Source organism: Microcaecilia unicolor, chromosome 2 (assembly GCF_901765095.1).
Source record: "Microcaecilia unicolor chromosome 2, aMicUni1.1, whole genome shotgun sequence".
NCBI classification, from domain to species: Eukaryota; Metazoa; Chordata; class Amphibia; order Gymnophiona; family Siphonopidae; genus Microcaecilia; species Microcaecilia unicolor.
Window position 1 is genome coordinate 82670422 of NC_044032.1, and position 23473 is coordinate 82693894.

The following is a 23473-nucleotide window of genomic DNA, read 5'->3' on the forward strand; positions in this document are numbered from 1 at the left end:
GAGTGCAGGCCCATTTGTCTATGCAGATCAAGACTTCATCTTTGCCTGTCGAGCACAGCTCCATCTTTGGGGGTGCAAAGATGAATAGATGTTGCATCTCCAGCTTTGGATGTAGAGCACAGCTCCTTTTCTGGCTGTGGGGAAGGGACTTCCTTTTTGTTTGGGTCATGCTGTTTCTTCTCTGACAATACAGCACACTGGGCGGGCGCTGCTCCATCACCTCCTGTAGGTCACAGCTCCATTTCTGTCGGTAGAGTGCTGGCTCCCTTCAGCTGGGCCATTCTGTTGTTGAGTGGCTTTGATTCGTCCTTTGCCTGTGGCTACCTCTTCCTATGTGGTACTGGTGGGTCCCTTCTCCCGTTTAGGAGGGGACTCACATCACTGTTAAGTCTGTGGAACATTGTTCTTGCTCGCCTGGGGTTTTTGGTCCTCTGGGCAATAGTTCTTTCGCCGGGAGGGGCATTCTCTTGTTTTTGCAGGGGTTACCTCTCTGATGGCAGCTATTTTGTTGGCAACCTTTGGTGTCTTTGGCTCTTACAGGTGCCTTTTGCTCTTCCACCCTGCTGAGGACCGCTTTGCTACATCCCACAAGTAACTAGATTCATCTGCTGTTGACAACAAGGAAGGAGAAATTATGCCCTTACCTGATAATTTTCTTTCCTTTAGTCATAGCAGATGAATCCAGGGTCCCGCCCATTTCTGTTTGGCTCGATTTTTCTGGTGTCTTACTTAGGTTTTGGGCCTACAGAGGTCATGGTCAGATGATGTTCCTTGGCTGTGAGGAGGAGTGCTGTTTGTCTCATGGATTGCATGAATGGTTCTTCTGCTTTGTTATGAGAAATACTAGCCAAGGAGCATACCTTCCTATATAACAGAGCTTAGTTTAGTGCTCTCTGTCTCCACCTACTGGAAGATGATTAAAACCCACAAGTCTCTGGATTCATCTGCTGTGACTGAAGGAAAGAAAATAATGAGGTATGGCATAATTTCTCCATTCCTGGCAAGATTTATAGAACAGACTGTCAACATTCAGCTCAGTGACTTCCTAGACCCATATCAATCTGGCTTCATACCTGGGTACGGAACTGAGACAGTTGTTGTGTCCCTTCATGTTGATCTTCACAGAAACTATGATGGGGATCTGCTTCATACTAGTGTTGCTGGATTTTTCAACAGCCTTCGGCACTGTTGATCATAATATCATGTTTTCAAGGCTGGCAGAAACAGTTATCAGTGGCACAGTATTTACATTGTTCAAATCCTGTTTGTCAGCTGGACAACAATCAGTTCTGTTCAGCAACAGCACATCATTACCTTGGGTACTGGACTCTGGGGTGCCACAGGGATCCATACTGTCTCCTGTTTTATTTAATACCTATCTCAGGTCTTTGGCTGAGCTGCTTTGGTCGATGGACCCAAAATACTATATCTGTGCTGATAATGAGCAACTACTCATGCCCATTGAACCAGATCTAACCACAGCTTTGGGTAAACTGACTGCCTGTCTAACTGCAACTTAGGAATGGACAAAAAAACAACCAACTCTGAATCCAAGCAAAACAGAGATTCTTAGAGTACCTAACACAAATGGACAAATACCTGACTTATACCTTTTGGAAAGTACGAACTCTCCTTAAAATCACAGGTTAGGAATCTTGGGGTACTACAAGACTCATCACTCACTTAGATCCCACAAATTCAAACAACCTTTAAAACTTTCCTCAATCACCTGCGGCAGCTATGAGATCTCTCTCCGTATATGAAGAAGAGGAGTCTGACCACAGTGGTCCATACCATGATAACATCTGTAATACCCTGTACACTGATCAAACCAAAAAGAGTTTGTACCAGCTCCAACTAATTCAGAATGCTGCAGCATGACTGATAGAAGGCCTCAAGTGGTGCAGGAAGGGTGTTATAACACCTTTCCTGCAGAAATTACACTGGCTACCAGTACCTAAATTTAAAACTCTAATTTTCAAGGTCCTCATACAAAGTGGGCCAGAATGCTTGAAGAATGTTAGCTTTCTACACACATTTGAGACTTCTAAGGTCCTTTCAAGGAGCATCATCATCTGTACCCTCATCAAAAGAAATTGCACAATGTGATACCCACCACATTCTGGAACTTAGTCACAGAAAGGGCGATTTCTAACTCGAGACTACCTTTACTTTAGAAAGCAGGTGAAATCGTGAGTCTTCTCCCAAGCCTTTTAATACATGTGGTTACTGACGATACTCCACGCCTGGACTAGCTTGCTGCACACCCTGAAATTTAGACCAGTTCCTCATATCTTGTTTCACTGTACATAGAACTTGCCTTGAGTTTAATCACCCATCTATATATCCCAATTGACTCTGAACTACCATCTTATCCCTGTCTATACATATCTGCAGTTGGCCCCTGGCTACATAGTAAAATGTCTCATTGTATTGTAGGAACAGCATTAGTATCATATCCATGTTATTTGAATGTTCTAATGTGTGTTTATTAGGTGTTCCATTGCTAGTATGCTGACATTATATCTATTATTTGAATGTTCTTCCATGCGGTCTGTTACAGTATTGTTTGTATTATACTGACATTTATTATTTTTCTGTTACATGGTCATTCTGCAGTACTGCTAAATATGTATGTTTCTGATATCTTGTTGGGCAGTTTGGGTGGACCGTGCAGGTCTTTTTCTGCCGTCATCTACTATGTTACTATGTATGTTATACTGTTTCATGGTAGTTCTATTATTAAGTTTCAATTTGCTGTTTCCATGTTTACCTCATTTATTGTGTTTATGTTTATATTTGGTCATTTTACCTGATGCTGAGGTCCACCTTAGAAGTCAACACTCAAGAAAAAGATCTAGGTGTCATTGTAGACAATATGCTGAAATCTTTTGCCCAGTGTGCAGAAGCAGGCAAAAAAGCAAACAGGATGCTAGGAATTATTAGGAAAGGGATACAAAATAAGACCAAGAATAATATAACGCCTCTGTATCACTGCATGGTGAGATCTCACCTTGAGTATTGCGTTCAATTCTGATAGCCATATCTCAAAAAGGATATAGCAGAATTAGAAAAGCTTCAAAGAAGAGCGACCAAAATGATAAAGGGGATGGAACTGCTCCCATATGAGGAAAGGCAAGAGGTTAGGGCTCTTCAGTTTGGAAAAAAGACAGCTGAGAGGACGATATGATTGAGGTCTATAAAATCCTGAGTGATGTAGAATGGGTAGAAGTGAATCAATTTTTTTTTTTTTTTACTGTTTCATAAAGTACAAAGACTAGGGGACACTCAATGAAATTACATGGAAATACTTTTAAAACAAATAGGAGGAAATATTTTTTCACTCTAAGAATAGTTAAGCTCTGTAACAGCAGTTAGCATATCTGGGTTTTAAAAAAGGTTTGGACAAGTTCCTAGAGGAAAAGTCCAGAGATGGACATGGGGGAGACCACTACTTGGCCCGGGATTGGTAGCATGCTACTAACTGGGTTTCTGCCAGGTGCTTGTGACCTGGATTGGCTACTGTTGGAAGCAGGATACTAGGCTAGATCAGGGGCGTAGCCAGACAGCCAAATTTGGGTGGGCCTGGGCCCAGGATGGGTGGGCAGAATAACTTTGCCCTGTCCCACAAGTGATTTGGTGTCTCCCTCTCTCGCCTGCATGCCATTTGGTCTCCCAAACATCCTTCCTCCCTCGCATGCAGCAACTAATACACTGCTCATGTTGGCCCCACAGCCTTCCCTCTGATGCAACTTCCTGTTTCTGCACAGGTGGAAATACATCAGAGGGAAGGCTATGGGGCTGGTCCGAATAGTATGTATCAGCTGCTGCTTGTTGCAGGCGAAGATCTGCTATTTACAAGGTATGCAGGAGGGACAGTTGTTGGGAGTTTTTGGCTGGTGAGGCTTAGGGATCCCTGCCAGCCACATCATAGGTGTGCTGCTACTGGGGGGGGGGGGGGGGGGGCCTGAGCCCAAAGTGGGTGGGCCTGGGCCCATCCAGGCCCACCCTTGGCTACGCCACTGGGCTAGATGGATTGCTGGTCTGATTCAGTATGGCTAGTCTTATGTTCTTATGCACTATTGTTATGCTGTTAATAAAACTGTAAATTTCATGTTAAACTGTGCCTGTTGTATATCGCCTTGGGTGAATCTCTTCATAAAGGTGGCTAATAAATCCCAGTAAGTAAATAAACTAACAAAAGCAAGCTGAAATAAAGAAGAAAAAAGTGGGGGAAGGGGTTGGTAATTCTGAATATCTTCCTGCAGTGCAGAAAAAGCTGGTCCTGGCACTCTTGTGTGTGTTTGTATAATACAGGATAAGATCTGACCAAATACTGAGGGCTTTACTAAAGGTGTAATTTTTATCTGTCGCTTCAGTGCTTAAGAAATGGCATTTCACAGAGTTGTTTCTCTTCTAACAGATTAACCAAGTTGATTTATCTCGCAGTCAGTACAAAATGATAGAATATAGAGCTGTGGAGCCACTGTATCTACTTGGCAGCATGCCAGTTGGATTTCCTTCTTTTGAGCAGATGATTGCTGCAGAGGGACTGCGGGGGGGGGGGGGGGGGGGGGGGTCAGCCTTTATCCCTACTTTCCAGCAACAGCTAAAAAAGTGAATAAAGGAGCATGTTTACAAACATGCATTAAGCAATTAGCTTGAGTTTTAGCGCACACTAATGGTTACTGTACACTAAAACAGCCAGCGCAAAAAGTCTCATGCTGATTGCTTATGATGAATTAGTAGAATAGAACACCATTTTTGCAGGGCCTAAAGTGACCACAGATGGACACTAGGCACCCCACCCCACCTCCTTTGCTCTTGCAACCTCTCTCCCGTCCCCTTCCCTCCAAATTAAATTAAAGTTACCTTAGCTGACTGGGATCTGCAAGCCCCTGGAGCTGACCCCAGTCCCTTAAAGCACAGCTATCACCAGCTCAACATACAGCCTTTGATAATGGCACTGTTAGCATGCTCCATTCTGCGTATAAACTGCTCACAATGCCACTGTCAGTGGTGCCACTTGAAGCTACTGACAGCTGTGTTTAAAGGATTAGCATCAGCTACAGATTTCTAGAACTGACAGTGCTTAGGGATTCCCACCAGCTATAGCATGGGCACCAGCTGCTGGGTGAGCCTCAGGAAAGAGTAGATGTCGACCTAGGCCCACAAGCGGCTAAGCATCTGGTATGGTCAGTGACAGAGTTTGGACTGCACAGTAAAGTCAATCCACAATAGTCTGTTATTGAGATGGACATGGGGGAAGCCACTGCTTGCCCCGGGATTGGTAGCATGGAATGTTGCTACTAATTGGGTTTCTGCCAGATACTAGTGACCTGGATTGGCCATTGTTGGAAGCAGGATACTGGGCTAGATGGACCATTGGTCTGACCCAGTATGGCTATTCTTATATTCTTAAGTAACACCTGTTGTCACTTGTGCAGCTAGCATGGATGTATTATACACATTCTTGCTAATTGTGACTTTAACTCGGTAGTACTCATCCCAGTCCTTGAGACATACTTAGCCAGTCAGGATTTCAGGGTATCCACAATGACTATGCATGAGATTAATCTGCATGCAGTACCTCCATTGTATGCAAATCTGTCTCGTACATATTTCTTGTGGGTATCCTGAAAACCTGAGTGGCTAGGTGTGTCCTGAGGACTGGGTTGAAAACCTTTGCTTTAACTTTATGTGCAATAAGGGACTTTTCTATGTGGTAACAGCAGTGGACATGCTGGATATGCCCTCAGCAGTTGCTGCATAGTTTAACACTTACTGCATGTTAAAAGAGGAAATTCAGTAAATGGCACCAAAAATTTGATGCTGAAAAACATAAGCGCTATTGTATAAAGGGAGTGCGCCTTTGATAGAATAGCATTCGGCACAAATCCCACACCTGACTTTTGGGCGTTGTACTTCCTAAAAGCAGGTGTAAATCCCGGCGCCCAGCTGAGGTGTACTTCGGGTGAATTCTATAAATGTGTGTGCAACTTTTTGGAACACCTCTGACCATGTCTTCTTTTCAGATATTCACAATTGAAGTTGGGCGCTGTGCTTTATAGAACAGTGTGCAGCGAGATCTTCGCGCAAATTTTTAAGACTGCCAGTTAACACCAATAATTCATTGTTAGCATCCAGTTATTGTTATTTCCAAGCTCATTAGCCAATTTATTTGCACGTGCATCTCTGATGTGCACACAAAGTTGAGCGCGGAAATTTGGGAGCGATATATAGATTCCAGGTGCAACTGTGGCTGTTAATGCACAGTAAGTGCAAAATCTTACCATGCCTTAGTGAGCAGGCCCCAAGCAATGTACCCAGGTAAAGTGTGGCTACTTTCCATTTGAACTAATAACTTTGCCCTTTACTGTGCATACTACCATCGGCGTTTAAAATTACATTTGGTTTATTACTAAGGGGAAATTAAGGCCATATTTAAGCTTTTGGTGCTCATAAGCAGGACTGAAGAGTGAGGGCAGGGAATCATCCCTTTGGAGCTTGGACAACCATAGGGACCACCTAGAAGACAGTAAGGCTGTGTTGGGAGTGCAGGGCCAGACTGCCCTGGTGTTGCCTCTTTGAAGTGGCACCAGTGGATGGCCCAAACTAAGTGGGAGAAAGCTTGTTTTTAGCTTGGATTCAGACAGTTGCCTGTGTTATTTTATCCTAAATCTGAACCTGCTGAGAGAGCTTATAATTTTAAGTGAAATCTTCGTACCATTTTTGTATGTGGTATTTTACTTTTGGTTCTGGGTTTTGTTTCCTACCTGAGAGTAGGCGGCACTGGGATTTTCATGTGCATAAAATAAGGGAAAAACCTTACAATAGGATTTATTCTTACTGTAAAACAATTTCACATTCTCTCATAGTTTTTCTTTTATACAGCTGGGACATGTGTGATCTTAAATTTTGTAGACAGATGTTAAGGGGCCCTTTTAGTAAACAGCACTAGTAATAGTAAATGGACATAGTATGTCCTAACTTGGTACTTTGTGTGTTAAACCCATTTCTTGCGTAGTCGTAAATTTTGCTTTTTTTCTGAGCAGCCACTGAAAAAAATTAACACTGGAGCCTGCATGCTGTCCGCGCACTAGCTGAATAATACCTCAATGCCCATTTCCCACCCCGACATACCCTCTCCAAAACGATTTTTAAAAATAAATACCATGGGGTTAGTGCGTGCAAATGGCAAAACTAATGCTAAATGATTTAACATGTCTTGTGTTCAGTGGCATACCAAGGGGGGGGGGGCGGTGGGAACAGTCCGCCCCGGGTGCAAGTAACCACTGAAGTAGTAACCTGTTCCGCGCAGAGGGAGCAGCAGGGAGGGAACGAGCGGACTCGGAGCCAACAGGCATGCAGCACCCCCCCAGCAGGTAAAAATGCACCCGAGAGGGGGGTTGCGCTGCATCTGGGAGGGGTGTAATTTCGCCGGGGGGGGGTCGCGCTGCACCCGGGGCGGGGGGTATAATTTCGCTGGGGGGGGGGGGTGCGTTGGCGATCCGCCCTGGGTGTCAGCCAGCCTAGGAACGCCACTGCTTGTGTTAGCCCATTTTCCTGCATTAAGTACATGCTAGCACAACACAGTTTAGTAAAAAGTCTCCTTAAGTATTAATTCTGGTAGACTGAGTGGCAGGAGGCCAAGATGAAAAGCATTTGGTCTCCTCAAAAGTGGCAATATTATGGTTTATGATTTGCTTATTTACATTCTGCCTTAAGAAGACAGATCACAAAATCAACATACATAATTGTACATAAAACCAGAGTAAAAACACTCCCCCCCCCCCCCCCGATATTCAGCCGGTGGCAGGTAGCGCTGTTGATGTCCACTACCGTCGTTTAATGCCAGGCCATATCTGGCCACCAGCATTGAATATCCGGGTTTTTAAAAGCCGGCTGGTGCATGCCCCCATTAACTCAATATTCGGCTAGTGCATGCCCCCATTAACTGACCATGCGTTAGCACATAAAGGGGTCTTTTTACAAAGCCACGGTAAAAAAGTGGCCTGTAATAGTGTGGGCACATCTTTTTGGTGCGTGCTGGGTCACTTTTTACCATGGCTGGGGAAAAGGCCATTTTTTTTAATGGGCTGGGAAATGGGCGTATTTATGGCCTGAGCCTTTAACACCAACCATTGACCTAGTGGTAAGGGCTCACCTGCTACCCTCGCAGTAACCATGCAGCACATGCCAATGTGGCCGCGCTGCTGATTACTGCCGGAGATGCCCCCTGCAGTAGAAAATAGAAACATTTTCTACAGCAGAGTTCAGTGCACATCAAACTCAGAATTACCAATGAGCATATGTGCTAAGCTGGTGGTAGTTCCGATTTGGTGCGTGTTAGCCCTCCCGCAGTTTTGTAAAAGGTCCCCAAAGACAGTACAGCTAGTTATGCGGTCCTATTTATGTTCTAACACTGGCCAGTTAGCTCTGAAAATTGAGAGCTAACTGGACTCCGCCCCTGAAACTCCCCCAACATCTCTGTTTTACTTCAGTGCTAACCGGTCATTTTTAGTGAAAATAACTGGTTAAGTGCTGCTAAAAATGACCGGTTAGCCGCTGACAAGCGAGTAAACTGGTCGGCAGCTGTTTAACTCATTCTGAATATCAGCCAGAATATCTCTTATACAGTTAAACAGAACACAATTTCATGGCTGATTGTGGTTAACTTCCCACTCTCTAACCTCCTCATAACCTGCAAACTAGCCACAGCACGTTCTTTACTTCACATCTCAGTTTCTTCAGATAGATTTAGCAGTTTGTCCCTTCTGTCATACTCCAAATACTTTTGAAAATGATGGCCTTTGAAAAGATTTTAAAATGCAGCCATGTCTGTCATTAATCTTAAATGCGGTGTTAACCGGCTCCATTCACCTGGACATGACATAAAACTTTGTTGAGGTGTGTCTTTTTCAGAATTTTTGTACTGTTAGAAAAACCCTTCGGGGGCATCACAAGCTTGAGAAATCAAGGAAATTAATATCAGTGATCTAAGTGCAGAGTTATGCATTTTGGGCACAGAAATTCAAGAACAGTACACAGAGGGAGGTATTGATGTGTACCAAAAGAGAGTGTTCTCTGGATGGTCAGACCTGATGATCTCAAGGTAACAAAAACATTTCAACAAGGCAGAAGCCAGAACCAGGGGGATGTTAGGGAGAAAAGAGAAATATACAATGACATTATCAGCTCCTTTTTTTTTTCTACTGGTAATATAAGTCCAGCACTCCAACAGAAGCCAATTCACGTGCCAGATTATTGTATCCAAAGCTGTAGGCTGTAGGTCTCATCAGTGGTGTAGCTAGGTGGGGCGCCAGGGGAGCGGCCGCTCCCCCAAATGGAGTTCTGCTGGCACCTGTTTTTTTCGTCCTGTTGCACTGAAAATGTGCATAGGCGCCGGCGGAAGTCCACTCTCGCTCCCCCCACACCGTCAACCTGGCTGTGCTTCTGGGGCTCATATTCAAAAGAAAAAAATGGCACAAGCGGCAGATAAATGTGTTTTCTCACATGAAAACATTTAAACCATATGATCAAACACTTCAAAAAAAATGTTTATCTGATATTTGCCAAAAACAAAATGTCTTCTGAAGGGGCGTGTCGTGGGCATGAGATGGCGATGTTAGTGATGAATATTGTTTTGCGATAACGGATAGCAAAATGACGTCCTGGGGCTGGAAAGAAAAAACATTGGGATTTAGACTTGCTTTAAAAACATCTAGGTCAAGGCCAAACATGTCTTTGGACCCATTTGTGAATTTGCTGAGTTGGAGAGTGGAAAGGTGGAAGTGGTTGTTTGTAAGAAATAATGGGGAGTTGCTGAGTGCTTTGTCACTTTTACCCCAGTCTGAACCTTTTGACCCCACATTTCCTGCCTTGCCTCCTCTGTGTCTCACCACATCAGGTCCTTGCTCACACCTGCTGGGCCCGAGACATACCCATCCCTTGTTCTTTATCTGGCCCCTTTCCCCCCACCAAACGCTCACTGTCCCCAAACCTCCACACCTCCCATTCGACCTCCATACCTGCCTGTCTTCTGTCTCTCACTGTTGCTCTGTTTATCCAGTCCCAGTTCATTACTGTGCTGTATGTTGCAGTTGTGTGTGTGTGAGGACTGTTTGCTGGTGCTGGGTCTCACTCAGTTCAGTAGGTGGAGGTGTGCACAGTGGTGCAGCTTTGGTGGTGGGACATCACGTCAATCATGGATTCGCCAGTAGCATAGCCATGGAGGGGCCTTGGGGACCTAGACCCCCCAAAATTGGATTCCGGCCCCCCAAGATCTGCTAGCTTGGCTGGTGGGGGTCCCCAAGCCCCTTCTGAAGAAGCCTTCCTCCAATGTTGTTCAATACCACGTTGCTTGCCCTGCTCCTCCCACTCCCATGTGCAAACTCGGTTTTAGTGAAATTGATCATTCGCGCCGCAGGGGGAAGCAGGGCAGGTGGCATGACAGTGCTGGAGGAAGGCTTCTGCTGGCAGGGCTTAGGGACCCCCACCAGTCCAGGTATGTGGGGTTGCAATGGGGGGGCAGAGAGCAGCAGTGAGGCAGGACAAAATGCCCCCCCCACACACACATTTTGGGCTCAGCCCCCCCCCCCCAAAAAAAAATTTGAGGTCTGGCTATGTGCATGGAATGCACCTTATGCAATTGTGGCTGACGCTTTGCTGGATGTGGATTAGAGTTTGAAGGGGAGACCCCAGAGGAGATACCCCTATCTGAGAGTTATTTAGGCCCAGGACCCGCTTCCTGGACCACATTGACCAGGAATGCCTTACTAGATATCGATTTGATAGGGCTTCCATACAGCACCTCTGTGACTAGTTACAACCCCTCCTCCAGGCCAGGACATGCAGGAATAACCCAGTGCCAGTCCACTTTAAGGTCTGCCTCACTCGCCTTTCATGTCACTGGCACTTTTCAGTCATTGCTAGCAGTCAGTGCAGGCCTTACCCAGCCTGCCATCTCCAACTGTCTTGCCTAGTTCCTCGATGCCTTCCTCACACTATATTACCTTCTCCACTATTGCCCAGGCCTTCCAGAACAACATGGCTCTGTTCTTTGCCGTAGACCACTTCTGCCCGGTCATGGTCATCGACTACACACACGTAACACTCAGACCCATTCTACGAGGCACACAAGGACACCTATAGGGATTACAGGTGGGCAATGATTAAAAATTGTAATTGAAATTAATCATGCGATTAAAAATTATAATTACACTTAATCACGGCATACATCCAGATTTTCTCATGCCCCCCTCTTCAGCCACCCAGTTTGTCTGGTGCCTCCCTCCCCAACCTTCATCCAGATTCTCTACCCGTCCTCTCACTTTTACATCTTCAGCAGGGCTCCTACGCTCCTTCCTTGGCACTCCTTTAACTCTGACCCACTTCCTATTTTTACCTCTACAGCAGGGCTCCTTTTCACCTTTCTCGGCGCTCCTCATCTCCCCTGCATGGCGGGGCTCTGCAGATACTTGAAACGCGCAGTGCAAGAGGTTGGGGAAATCGTGCAATTTTAAGTCTCATGAGACTTCTCCAGCTTCCTGCACCATGGTGGCTCAAATATCTGCAGAGTCTGGCTGAGGAAGGAGAAAAGGAACCCTGCTGTAGAAGTTAGCATTAAAAAAAAAAAAAGAGGCTGTGTTAAAATGCATCGCTTGGGTTTATTAACGTGTTAATTGCCCACCTCTAATAGGAATAGAAAATCATTTCACTCCATGAACATGCAGGTCGTGTGATACCAGGCTCCACCCATAATGCCTATATACTCCAGCATTCAGGAATCTACTGCAGGTTTGACCGAGGGGAGAACATCAGTGTCTGGCTCCTAGGTAAGCAGTATAGGGTATCCCAGACCCCATACCCACTCTTCCCTCTAATTTTCACCACACTCCCTCTCTCAAGATGCCCTCAGAACCCCACACCCCTGCCTCCACAAGGTCCCCATAAAAGCCAATACACACCCATGTCTGTGATTCCTGTTCCCTACAGATGACACAGGCTACTCCCAGAGAACCTGTCTCATGACTCCCATTGTGCACCACCAAAATGAGGCAGAGGAGGAATATAATAAAAGCCATTCCTTGTCATCAAGCAGATGAAGCCATTACGTATGGGTTATGTCCATCAACCAGCAGGGGAGATAGAGAGCACTCAAACTTTCACAGTGCCCTCTTGGCCAGCTAGCTCCACTGCCTACTACTACTACTATTTAGCATTTCTATAGCGCTACAAGGCATACGCAGCGCTGTACAAACATAGAAGAAAGACAGTCCCTGCTCAGAGAGCTTACAATCTAATAGACAAAAAATAAATAAAGTAAGCAAATCAAATCAATTAATGTGAACGGGAAGGAAGAGAGGAGGGTAGGTGGAGGCGAGTGGTTACAAGTGGTTACGAGTCAAAAGCAATGTTAAAGAGGTGGGTTTTCAGTCTAGATTTAAAGGTGGCCAAGGATGGGGCAAGACGTAGGGGCTCAGGAAGTTTATTCCAGGCGTAGGGTGCAGCGAGATAGAAGGCGCGAAGTCTGGAGTTGGCAGTAGTGGAGAAGGGAACAGATAAGAAGGATTTATCCATGGAGCGGAGTGCACGGGAAGGGGTGTAGGGAAGGACGAGTGTGGAGAGATACTGGGGAGCAGCAGAGTGAATACATTTATAGGTTAGTAGAAGAAGTTTGAATAGGATGCGAAAACGGATAGGGAGCCAGTGAAGGGTCTTGAGGAGAGGGGTAGTATGAGTAAAGCGACCCTGGCGGAAGATGAGACGGGCAGCAGAGTTTTGAACCGACTGGAGAGGGGAGAGGTGACTAAGTGGGAGGCCAGCAAGAAGCAGATTGCAGTAGTCTAAACGAGAGGTGACAAGGGTGTGGATGAGGGTTTTGGTAGAGTGCTCGGAAAGAAAGGGGCGGATTTTACGGATGTTGTAAAGAAAGAAACGACAGGTCTTGGCGGTCTGCTGGATATGAGCAGAGAAGGAGAGAGAAGAGTCAAAGATGACCCCAAGGTTTCGAGCGGAGGAGACAGGGAGAATGAGAGAGCCATCAACAGAAATAGAAAACGGGGGGAGCGGGGAGGTGGGTTTGGGGGGGAAAATGAGAAGCTCGGTTTTGGTCATATTTAGTTTCAGGTGGCGTTGAGACATCCAGGCAGCAATGTCAGACAAGCACGCTGAAACTTTGGTTTGGATGCAAGGTGAGATATCAGGGGTAGAAAGGTAGATTTGGGAGTCATCAGCATAGAGGTGGTAGGAAAAGCCATGGGATGAGATTAATGAACCAAGGGAAGAAGTGTAGATAGAAAAGAGGAGGGGACCAAGAACAGAACCCTGAGGTACGCCGACAGGCAGAGGGATAGAAGTAGAAGAGGATCCACCAGAGTGAACACTAAAGGTGCGGAGGGAGAGGTAGGAAGAGAACCAGGAAAGGACAGAGCCCTGGAATCCAAGTGAGGACAGGGTATCGAGAAGTATGCTGTGATCGACAGTGTCAAAAGCAGCGGAAAGATCAAGAAGAATGAGGATGGAATATTGACCTCTGGATTTAGCCAGTAATAGGTCATTGGAGACTTTAGTAAGCGCAGTTTCGGTTGAGTGGAGAGGGCGAAAACCAGATTGTAATGGGTCAAGAATAGCATGTGAGGAGAGAAAATCAAGGCAGCGGCGGTGAACAGCACGCTCAAGTAATTTGGAGAGAAAAGGAAGGAGGGAGATGGGTCGGTAATTAGAGGGACAAGTAGGGTCAAGTGAAGGCTTCTTAAGGAGAGGTGTGACCACAGCATGTTTAAAGGAAGCAGGGACAGTCGCAGTGGAAAGTGAGAGGTTGAGAATGTGACAGATAAAAGGAATAAGAGTAGGAGAGATGGCATTAAGAAGGTGGGTGGGAATGGGATCAGAGGAACAGGTGGTACATTTTGAGGAAGAAAGGAGAAGTGTAGTTTCCTCAATAGTAACTTCAGGAAAGGAGGAAAGGGAATGAGGGGAAGGAGAGAGAGGGGAACGGACTAGTGGAGGGAGAGCTGGTGAGGTAGAGAAAGCAAGGTTTATCTTTTGAACCTTGTTGTGAAAGAATTCAGCAAGGGTCTGAGGAGATAATGAAGGGGGAGTTGGGGGAGGGGGCACCTTGAGGAGAGAGTTCAATGTGGTGAAGAGAAGTCGAGGATTAGAGCCAAGAGAGTTGGTCAGTTGGATATAATAATCCTGTTTGGCACGTAAAAGAGCAGATTGGAAGCAGGTCAGCATGAACTTAAAGTGTAAGAAATCAGCAAGGGCCCGAGATTTCCGCCAGAGGCGTTCGGCGGAGCGGGTACAGGAACGTAGGTAGCGGATATTAGAAGTCAGCCAAGGTTGGGGTTTTGTACGCCTTACAGGGCGGGTCATCAAAGGTGCAAGAGTGTCTAAGGCAGAGGATAGAGTATTGTTGTAAGAAGAAACAGCCTCGTTGACAGACGTGGATGGTGCCACAGTAGAGAGGAGGTTTGAAACATGGGAGGATAGAGATGAAGGGTCAATGTCGTGAAGATTCCTAGATAAATTAGATAGGATAGGACGGGACTGGGAGGGAGGAGATTTAAGTGTGAAAGTTATAAGATGGTGATCAGAGAGGGGAAGATCGGAGGCAAGGAAACTAGAGGGTGAACAGTTGGAGGAGAAGATGAGATCAAGACAGTGACCATTTTGATGAGTGGGGGAGGTGGAGCATAGTTGGAGATTAAAGGACGACGTTAAAGCGAGTAACTTGGAAATATAAGAGTTGGAAGGATCATTAGCAGGAATATTAAAGTCACCAAGGATGAGAGAGGGGGAGGAAGGATCATGGAAGAAGGCAAGCCAGGCATCAAAGTCACTGAGAAAGGATGAAAGGGACTTATCAGGGGGACGATAAATGACCGCTATTCGAAGAGGCAGAGGAGAGAAAAGGCGGATAGAGTGGACTTCAAAGGAGGAAAAACAGTGAGATTGAGGTGGAAGAAGGGGTTGAAATCTGGAGGAGGGAGAGAGAAGTAGTCCAACACCGCCCCCACGGCCAGCAGAGCGAGGAGTATGTGAAAATAGATAACCGCCATGGCACAGGGCTGCGACTGCCTCTTCAGTATTCTCTATCTCCCTTAGCAGGGTGGATGCAGCTTGTTCGAGCTCCAGAAAAATCTGCTGGGAGGTGGTTCCTGGCTTGCCAGTTGTTAACCGGGGTGTTGGAGGCTATAGCAGCTTCACTTTAAAGGCACATAGGTTAGCCCTTTCCCTGCCTTACCCATACCTCTGTGGATGTGGACATATTGCCTTGCTTTCCCTGTCCTTACCCACCAACAGTGGATGCAGGCATATAGGTTCGCCCTTTCCCTGCCTTTCCCACTCATCTGAGCCTCCGGAGTCTTCAATACCTCTGCTTTCCTCACAGCTTAAAAAAAAAAAAAAGTCGCGTTGCGTTTTTAAACGCAGAGACGCTGGAACAGAGGTTTTTGACCTGATTTTCAGCAGGATCGTAGTTGTACACTAGATCCTTTGAGGTAAGAGTGTTTTCCAACTCCTCCGGGGTGGGCCCGCGATCGGGGCGATTTTGGCACGAAACCGCCATTTTGGATTTTACCGCCGTTTTTCGGCGATGGCTGCGGACAATGTAAAGCGCTGTTCCACTTGTGGCAAGCGCAAATCAGCAGCAGGGCTCTGTAAATCGTGCTGTACTGGCGTAGGAGCCGGCCCGAGCATGGCGAGCGATGTTTCTTCCCGCTCTGAGCTGGCAGCAGGCGCCATTTTGCTTACACCGCATGGCACGGCCTCCGTGGACACAGAGACCTGAGCCGGGTGGGGCACCTCGAGATGAGGTTATTTCAGGAGTGGCTAGCACCGGACAGGATTTGGGTGCCCAGGGTGAGATTTTCTCCCCGGATTTTGTGCTTTTGCTGCATAAAGCATACATGATGAAAAGAGCCCTTCCTCAAGGGTCGCCTGAGGCTCCTCTGATTGCCCCCCCCCCCCCCCGATGGATTCTGGCCTGGGACTGCCCAGTGAGGCTTTTTTCCCGGATGCTTGGCCTAAAGATAAGCGCAGAAGGGTTAATTCCCCTTCAGATTGTGGTGCACCTTTTTCCCCCCCCCCGTGGTCGGGGTGTGAGGATTCGGAGAACTCTGACAGACGTTCTTGGTCTGAGGAACCAGAGTCAGGTGCGGATTTACCACAGGATCTGGATGATCCCTCCGCGGTGAGGATTTTCCACCGTGATGAGCTGCCAGCGCTTATTTCAGATACCCTGCAAGCCCTCTCGATTGAAGATCCTGACAGTGGCATGGCCTCCTCGGGTAATCCCAGGATGGCTAGTACCAAGAAAGCTGCTCGGGCCTTCCCTTTGCATGACTCCATCCTAGAGCTTGTTTCGGCTCAGTGGGCTGACCCCGAGGGACCTTTGAGAGTTTCCAGGGCTATGGGGCAGTTATACCCTCTGCGTGAGGGACATATGGCTCATTTTCAAATGCCTACAGTGGATGCCCTAGTCACTGCGGTGACAAAGAGAACTACCCTCCCTGTTGAAGGAGGTGTTGCCCTGAAGGATGTTCAAGACCGTAGGCTGGAAACAGCATTGAAACGGTCCTTTGAAATTGCAGGTCTCACTGTTCGGGCGTCTGCATGCAGCTGTTATGCTGTGAGAGCCTGCCTAGCTTGGCTGCAACAGGCAGTGGCTCAGCCCGGAGATGGAGCGGAGCCCTTCTTGGATGTGGCTCCGCGGATGGAGGTGGCCTTGTCCTTTCTGGCTGATGCCCTTTATGACCTTGTCAGAGCTTCGGCTAAACAAATGGCAGTAGCAGTGGCGGCTCGCCGTCGTCTGTGGCTACGACACTGGGCAGCGGACATGGCCTCTAAGCAAAGGTTGGTGAAGTTGCCTTTTCAAGGACTTCTCCTATTTGGTGAGGAGTTGGAGAAAATTGTGAAAGGCCTGGGTGATCCAAAACCCCAGCGCTTACCCGAAGATAGGCAGAGGCCTTCCTCTAAGGGCCAGGCGGTCCACTCCTCGTACAGACCTCGCTTCCGTGAAGCTAGAAGGTACCGCCCGGGGCGTTCTGCTGGGTTCACTTCACATGCCCGTGGTCAGCAGAGGAACTCCTTTCGCTCGGACAAGCGTTCCGCAGCCGGTGGCTCAAGACCAGGAGTTCAGGGGCGACCCTCTCAATTATGGTGCGCCGGCCCTCTCCTCGATGCCTGTCATCGGAGGATGGCTTTCCCTCTTTGTCGAGGAGTGGGCCAAGATTTCCTCAGATCAGTGGGTTCTGGACCTGATCAGAGATGGATACAGAATAGAATTCAACGCCCCAGTAAGAGACGTGCTTGTGGAGTCCCGATGCGGTTCTGCCGTCAAACGGGCGGCGGTGGAGGAGACTTTACAAGGTCTGATTCAGTTAGGGGCAGTGACCCCGGTGCCTCCCGCCGAGCAAGGCTGCGGCCGATACTCCATCTACTTTGTGGTGCCGCGAAAAGGTGGGTCCTTTCTCCCTATTCTGGACTTAAAAGAAGTGAACAAGTCCCTGAGAGTGTGGCATTTCCACATGGAATCCCTGCGCTCCGTCATTGCGGCGGTTCAGCCAGGAGAGTTTCTCACGTCTCTAGACCTGAAAGAAGCTTACTTGCACATACCGATTTGGCCCCCGCACCAGAAGTTTCTGAGGTTTGCGGTGTTGGGAAAACATTTCCAGTTCAGGGCCTTGCCTTTTGGCCTCGCCACAGCTCCCCAAACCTTTTCGAAGGTAATGGTGGTAGTAGCTGCTTTTCTCAGGCAAGAAGGTATCAGGGTTCACCCGTACCTAGACGACTGGCTCATCAGAGCAGACTCTGCAACAGAGAGCTTACAAGCTACAGCCAGAGTGGTCTCAGTACTGCAATCTCTAGGCTGGGTCGTCAATATGGCCAAAAGTCACCTGTCCCCTTCACAATCTCTAGAGATTTTGGGGGCCAGGTTCGACACAGTCTCGGGCTATGTGTTCCTACCCGAGCTAAGGCGGTGCAAGCTTCAGAATCAGGTCCGTCTGCTCCTGAGGATGCCCCGCCCACGAGCTTGGGACATTGTCCAGCTGCTGGGATCGATGACAGCCACGATGGAAGTGGTACCCTGGGCGAGAGCGCACCTGAGACCTCTACAGTATTCCCTACTCCGGAGATGGTCTCCTATTTCTCAGGATTACCAATGCAGACTTACTTGGCTCCCTGCGGCCCGTCTCAGCATGGAGTGGTGGCTCTCGGACAGCATGCTGCGGCGAGGAATGCCGCTGACGCTCCCCGTTTGGTGCCTAGTGGTAACAGATGCCAGCCTGAAGGGCTGGGGCACACACTGCAAGGGGAAGCATGCCCAGGGTCTATGGACACCCGAGGAGTCGGAGTGGTCCATCAACCGCCTAGAGTTGAAAGCGGTGTTTCAGGCGCTTCTGGCCTTTCAAGTGACCCTGGAAGGATTGGCTGTCAGAGTGATGTCGGACAACACGACAACGGTGGCCTATATAAATCGACAAGGCGGAACAAGGTGCAGAGCACTAGCCGCGCAGGCCGAACTGATTTGCCACTGGGCCGAGCTGCATCTTCAGTGTCTGTCGGCAGCTCATATTGCAGGTCAGAGCAATGTGCAGGCCGATTATCTGAGCAGGCATCAGATCGATCCAGCAGAATGGAATCTGGCAGCCGAAGTATTCCTGCAGATCTGTGCCAAATGGGGCAAGCCCGTGATGGATCTAATGGCGACAAGTGCCAATACCAAAGTCCTGTGCTTCTTCAGCAGACGGAGAGATCCTTGCTCGGCGGGGTTGGATGCCTTGGCTCAACCCTGGCCTCCGGGTCTACTTTATGTGTTTCCCCCATGGCCCTTGATAGGGCGCCTGCTCTTGCGGATTCGGCTGCACCCAGGAGAAGTGGTCCTCATCGCCCCGGATTGGCCAAGGAGACCTTGGTATGCAGACCTCCGACAGATGCTCCTGGAGGCTCCTCTGCCGTTACCTCTGGTACCGAACCTGTTGACTCAGGGACCGGTAGCCATGGAGGACGCCGGCCGCTTTGGTCTTACGGCATGGCTATTGAGAGGGTGCAATTGAGGGATAAAGATTATTCCAATAAAGTTATTTCCACTCTCCTGTAAGCCCGCAAGCGGTCCACTTCCGTGGCTTATGCCAGGATTTGGTGCCTGTTTGAGTCTTGGTGTGCTTCCAGAGCCATTGCTCCAATGCGGGCTCCTGTCTCGCCAATTCTGGACTTTTTGCAGGAAGGTGTACAAAAAGGCTTGGCCTATAATTCCCTGCGGGTGCAGGTGGCAGCGTTGGCCTCCCTTCGTGGTAAGGTAGAAGGCGTGTCTTTGGCTGCTCACCCAGATGTGGCACGGTTTCTTAGAGGGGTGCTTTGGCTCCGACCTCCAGTGCGAGCACCCTGTCCAGCTTGGAACCTGGGGCTAGTTTTAAAGACCCTGCAGGCATCTCCTTTTCAGCCGCTTCGGCGAGCATCGGAGAAAGATTTGACACTGAAGGCCGTTTTTCTGGTGGCCATTACCTCGGCGAGACGGGTGTCAGAGCTCCAGGCGCTGTCCTGTAGAGACCCATTTCTGCAGTTTTCAGAGTCCGGAGTCACGGTTCGGACCGTGCCTTCCTTTATGCCTAAGGTGGTTTCAGCCTTTCACCTAAACCAGCCTATTTTCTTGCCCTCTTTTTCAGAGGAAGAGTTTCCAGAATCTTTTGGGCAGCTGCACCTGTTGGATGTGCGCAGGACTCTGCTGCAGTATCTGCGAGTTACTAACTCTTTCAGGACTTCTGATCATCTGTTTGTTTTGCTATCCGGTTCTCGCAGAGGGTCTCCAGCGTCTAAAGCCACTATTGCCCGCTGGCTCAAAGAAACTATCTTCAGCTTATCTGCTGGCCGGCAGGGTTCCGCCTGTAGCCTTTAAGGCACATTCTACTAGAGCGATTTCTTCCTCTTGGGCTGAAACTGGAGCACTCTCTCTTCAAGAGATATGCAGTGCAGCAACATGGGCTTCTAAGCTCTCCTTTGCCCGACATTACAGGCTGGATATGGCTGCCAGGAGGGATGTGCGTTTTGGTGCACAAGTGCTAGCGCATGGTGTGGCTTGTTCCCACCCTATCTAGGGATTGCTTTGTTACATCCCATACGTAATGGCTTCATCTGCTTGATGACAAGGAAGGGAAAATTAGGTTCTTACCTTGGTAATTTTCTTTCCTTTAGTCATAGCAGATGAAGCCATGAGCCCTCCCTGTATGATTGTCTGTATGCTGTGAATCTGTTTTTTCAGGTTCTGTTCTAATTTCCTGAAGTTCCTTCCTTGGGAGAAAGTTGGAAAACAATCTTCAGGATTCATGTTCAGTTTAAATTTAGGAGGATGTGTTCATTCCCTCCAGCATGTTTTTTTTGGAGGATGTGTTGATTCTCTCCAGGAGGCGCGTGTGTTCCCCTCCAGTTCTATAAATAGGAGGATGAGTTCATTCCCTCCAGTGTGTTGGGAGGATGTGTGATTCCCTCCAGGAGGCACGTGTGTTCCCCTCCACTTATACAATAAGGAGGATGAGTTTATTCCCTCCAGGAGGATGTGCATTCCCTCCTTTATGAGTTCATGCCCTTGTGATGGGCCATCGTTCGCTGTGAGGAAAGCTCTTATGATTCCCATTGCGGTTTGCCATACTGCTTTGGAAGCTTCAAATACTGAAGAGGCAGTGGAGCTAGCTGGCCAAGAGGGCACTGTGAAGGTTTGAGTGCTCTCTATCTCCCCTGCTGGTTGATGGACATAACCCATACGTAATGGCTTCATCTGCTATGACTAAAGAAAAGAAAATTACCAAGGTAAGAACCTAATTTTCCCTTAGAACACCTGCACCATCATCAAACGGGCCTTTGACCAGCTCAAAAATAGATTCAGATGTCTCAACAGTTCTGGAGTGGAGCTCCTCTACAGCCCAGAAAAGGTTGCCAAGATCTTCATTGCCTGTTGCATGCTGTACAACTTGGCACAACATGGGGGAGGTTCCACCAGTAATTGTTCTTGCTCGTCATCTCCTGCAAGCGGCTTCTGGATGGTATCCTCAGGGTGCTGTTCTGTTGCCACGGTACCCTCCTTTGACCTGTCTGCTGCCACTGTCTCCCCCTCTTCCTGCTGAGGCACCTGTGCTAGCTGCTGATTCCAGCCTCTCCTTCAGACTCCGACGAGTTCTGACCTGCATATGAAAAGTAGAAGAAAAATGTATGTTGCACTAGCTAACCCCCTCAGTCTGTTGCAGTCTTCCTGAACATACTCCTCCATGTCCACCCATATATCACAGGTGATAAGGACTGCCTCTGTCATGCCACCACATGATGTATGCCTCCACATCCCACACTGCAGGAGCCAAGGGGTATGGTGCATTTTGTACCTCAGAAGCCAGGATGTCAGACAGCCACACAGGCAGGTGGGTGAAGGAGGAAGAATAGTGGGATTGGTCTATAGGACACAGGGAGAGGGCCATAGGAATAGCCACTGGTTGGTGATGGTTTGAGGTGGGGGCAGAGGGGGGGGGGGAAGAAGACACCTAAACATACCACATAGGGGCCCTCCACCTGGGCTTCCATACATAGGCAATAACCACTACTGTATGCAGAATTGTTAGGACATGGGCCCTGATAACTAGCCTTTCATTCTGTGGTCTGGTATGCCTTCTTAACCCCTGCACCCACCTACTGGAGAACCTCTAATACAGTTGGGTTTCCTATCAGCCTCCCAACACTGTCCAAGCTTGATGGAGAGAGGGTTAAATTAAGGGAGCAGCCAGCATGTCTTTATTACCCCAAACCTTACCTGACTCCCAGCCTGTGTGGAGGTGTTCTGGGTTACTAGGCCATAGATACTCTCCCTGGGAAGGAACCTATGCACCTTGTGCTGAATAGGGGTGAGGTTCACGGTGTCCACATCCAGCAGGTTGTCTCCAGCCTATTCAGCTGCCTTCATGTTCTTTTGCAGTTTTCCACATCTCATTTTCATGGTAGACCACATTAAAAAGCCTCTGGCTTACTGCTACCCATTCTCCTTATTTGGTATAAGCACAGATTGTTTGGCCCTTTGGAGCAAATAGATGGTGCCATGATCTCCTTCACTAGGAGCTCAATCTCAGCACGAAGTTGACCTTCCTGCTAGCGGGATTCTTTTTGGATGCCATAGCAAATGTGAGATGTGGAGGTTTGAAAATCACCAGATGTATGTTTTTATAGGGCAATGTAGATGGTTTAACTGCGGACACTTAGACATTTTGATGATAAACTTTTTTTTTATATTATGACCCACACATGAAAATGTTTTGGGGAGATTGACATCTAAATCAAGCAATTTAGACACAATTTTTGACCCTCAATGTTGCTAAGTAGGAAGTGGCTTCTCATCTGCCTGGAATCTTCCACACCTGGGAAATTAACTCATTTGCTCTCCATTCTGTCTCTGCAGCATCAAGTAGCTGAACCCTGGGAGCCATGAGCTAGTTGGAGTCCCCATTTGCCACTGTCTCCAGGTAAGCAGAGACCCCAGAACCTACCCTTCCCCTTCTGGTAGGGAGATGACCCAAGACCTGGTCTGCCTTGCTAACAAAGGACTCCTTGCTTTTGGCAGGACCTGGCTGCTGGACAAGGTAGAGCACCTGCACGGTCAGCAGTGGACTTTGAAACACACTGTTTTAGGCAATTGATGTTTGTTTTAATGCTGAAATGATGAGACTGGGGGAATAGGTGCAGATTGTCCTACCATGGACACACCTATTTGTTGCTGCCTGCCTGTGAAGTTGAGGGGGATGGAGTCCCTGGGAATGGGTCTGTGCACCATGGGCTAAGGTTCACAGTTTCCACTCCAGACAGCTTATCTTCAGCTCTGTGCTTCACTTCCCTCTTCAGCTGGTTCCTTTTTTATTTTTGGCAGTCCTCCACATCTCTATCTGTATGGTAGACCGGGCATGTGGCCATCCTTCCCAGGACTGAACTTGACAACGTCCAACATCCTGTATTTTAATCCCTGTCCTGGCCCTCATGTTCAGTACATCCTGAGTTTGGTGCCCCTGTCCAGCTGTTGGATTCAATACAGCTGCCATCGGTGGTGGCAGTTGCCTCGGGGGCCTCATGAGTTCCAATGGGAGGATCATGTGCCTGCTGGGGGGATAGTGTGCTAGACAAGACCTCAGTGTCCCCTATGTCCCAGCAATGGCTCCTCCTCTTCTCAGCCTCTATAGGGGCATCTTGTAAATCTGGCCGGGGGGGGGGGGAGGAGGGGGTCCACTAATAACTGTTCCTGCTCTTTGTCCCTTGCAGGTGGCTCTTGGCTGGTCCCTATACTATTCCCCTGCCCTTGGGCCTACTGACCACAAAGCACACTTGCTGGTTTGTACTTGAGTGGTCATTATTGCGAGACGACAGACATGTGTATATCAGTTCCTATCCCTCCTCATGTATATATCCCCCATATTTGTATATAGATTTTGCCCTTCCTTCACCT

The 23473-nt window shown here is 48.1% G+C and overlaps 1 protein-coding gene across 4 annotated transcripts in view; it reads left to right on the top strand.

Annotated features, from left to right (window-relative positions):
- Positions 1-23473, top strand: part of GHR (growth hormone receptor) — a 518379-nt gene that overhangs the window by 273015 nt on the left and 221891 nt on the right. For 2 of the 4 annotated variants that reach the window (XM_030193089.1, XM_030193090.1), the window contains exon 3: positions 22439-22502. The exons of the other annotated variants lie outside the window; for them this stretch is intronic. The gene's annotated coding sequence lies outside the window, so the exon portion shown is untranslated. The remainder of the gene's footprint in view (positions 1-22438; positions 22503-23473) is intronic. 4 annotated transcript variants of the gene reach the window in all.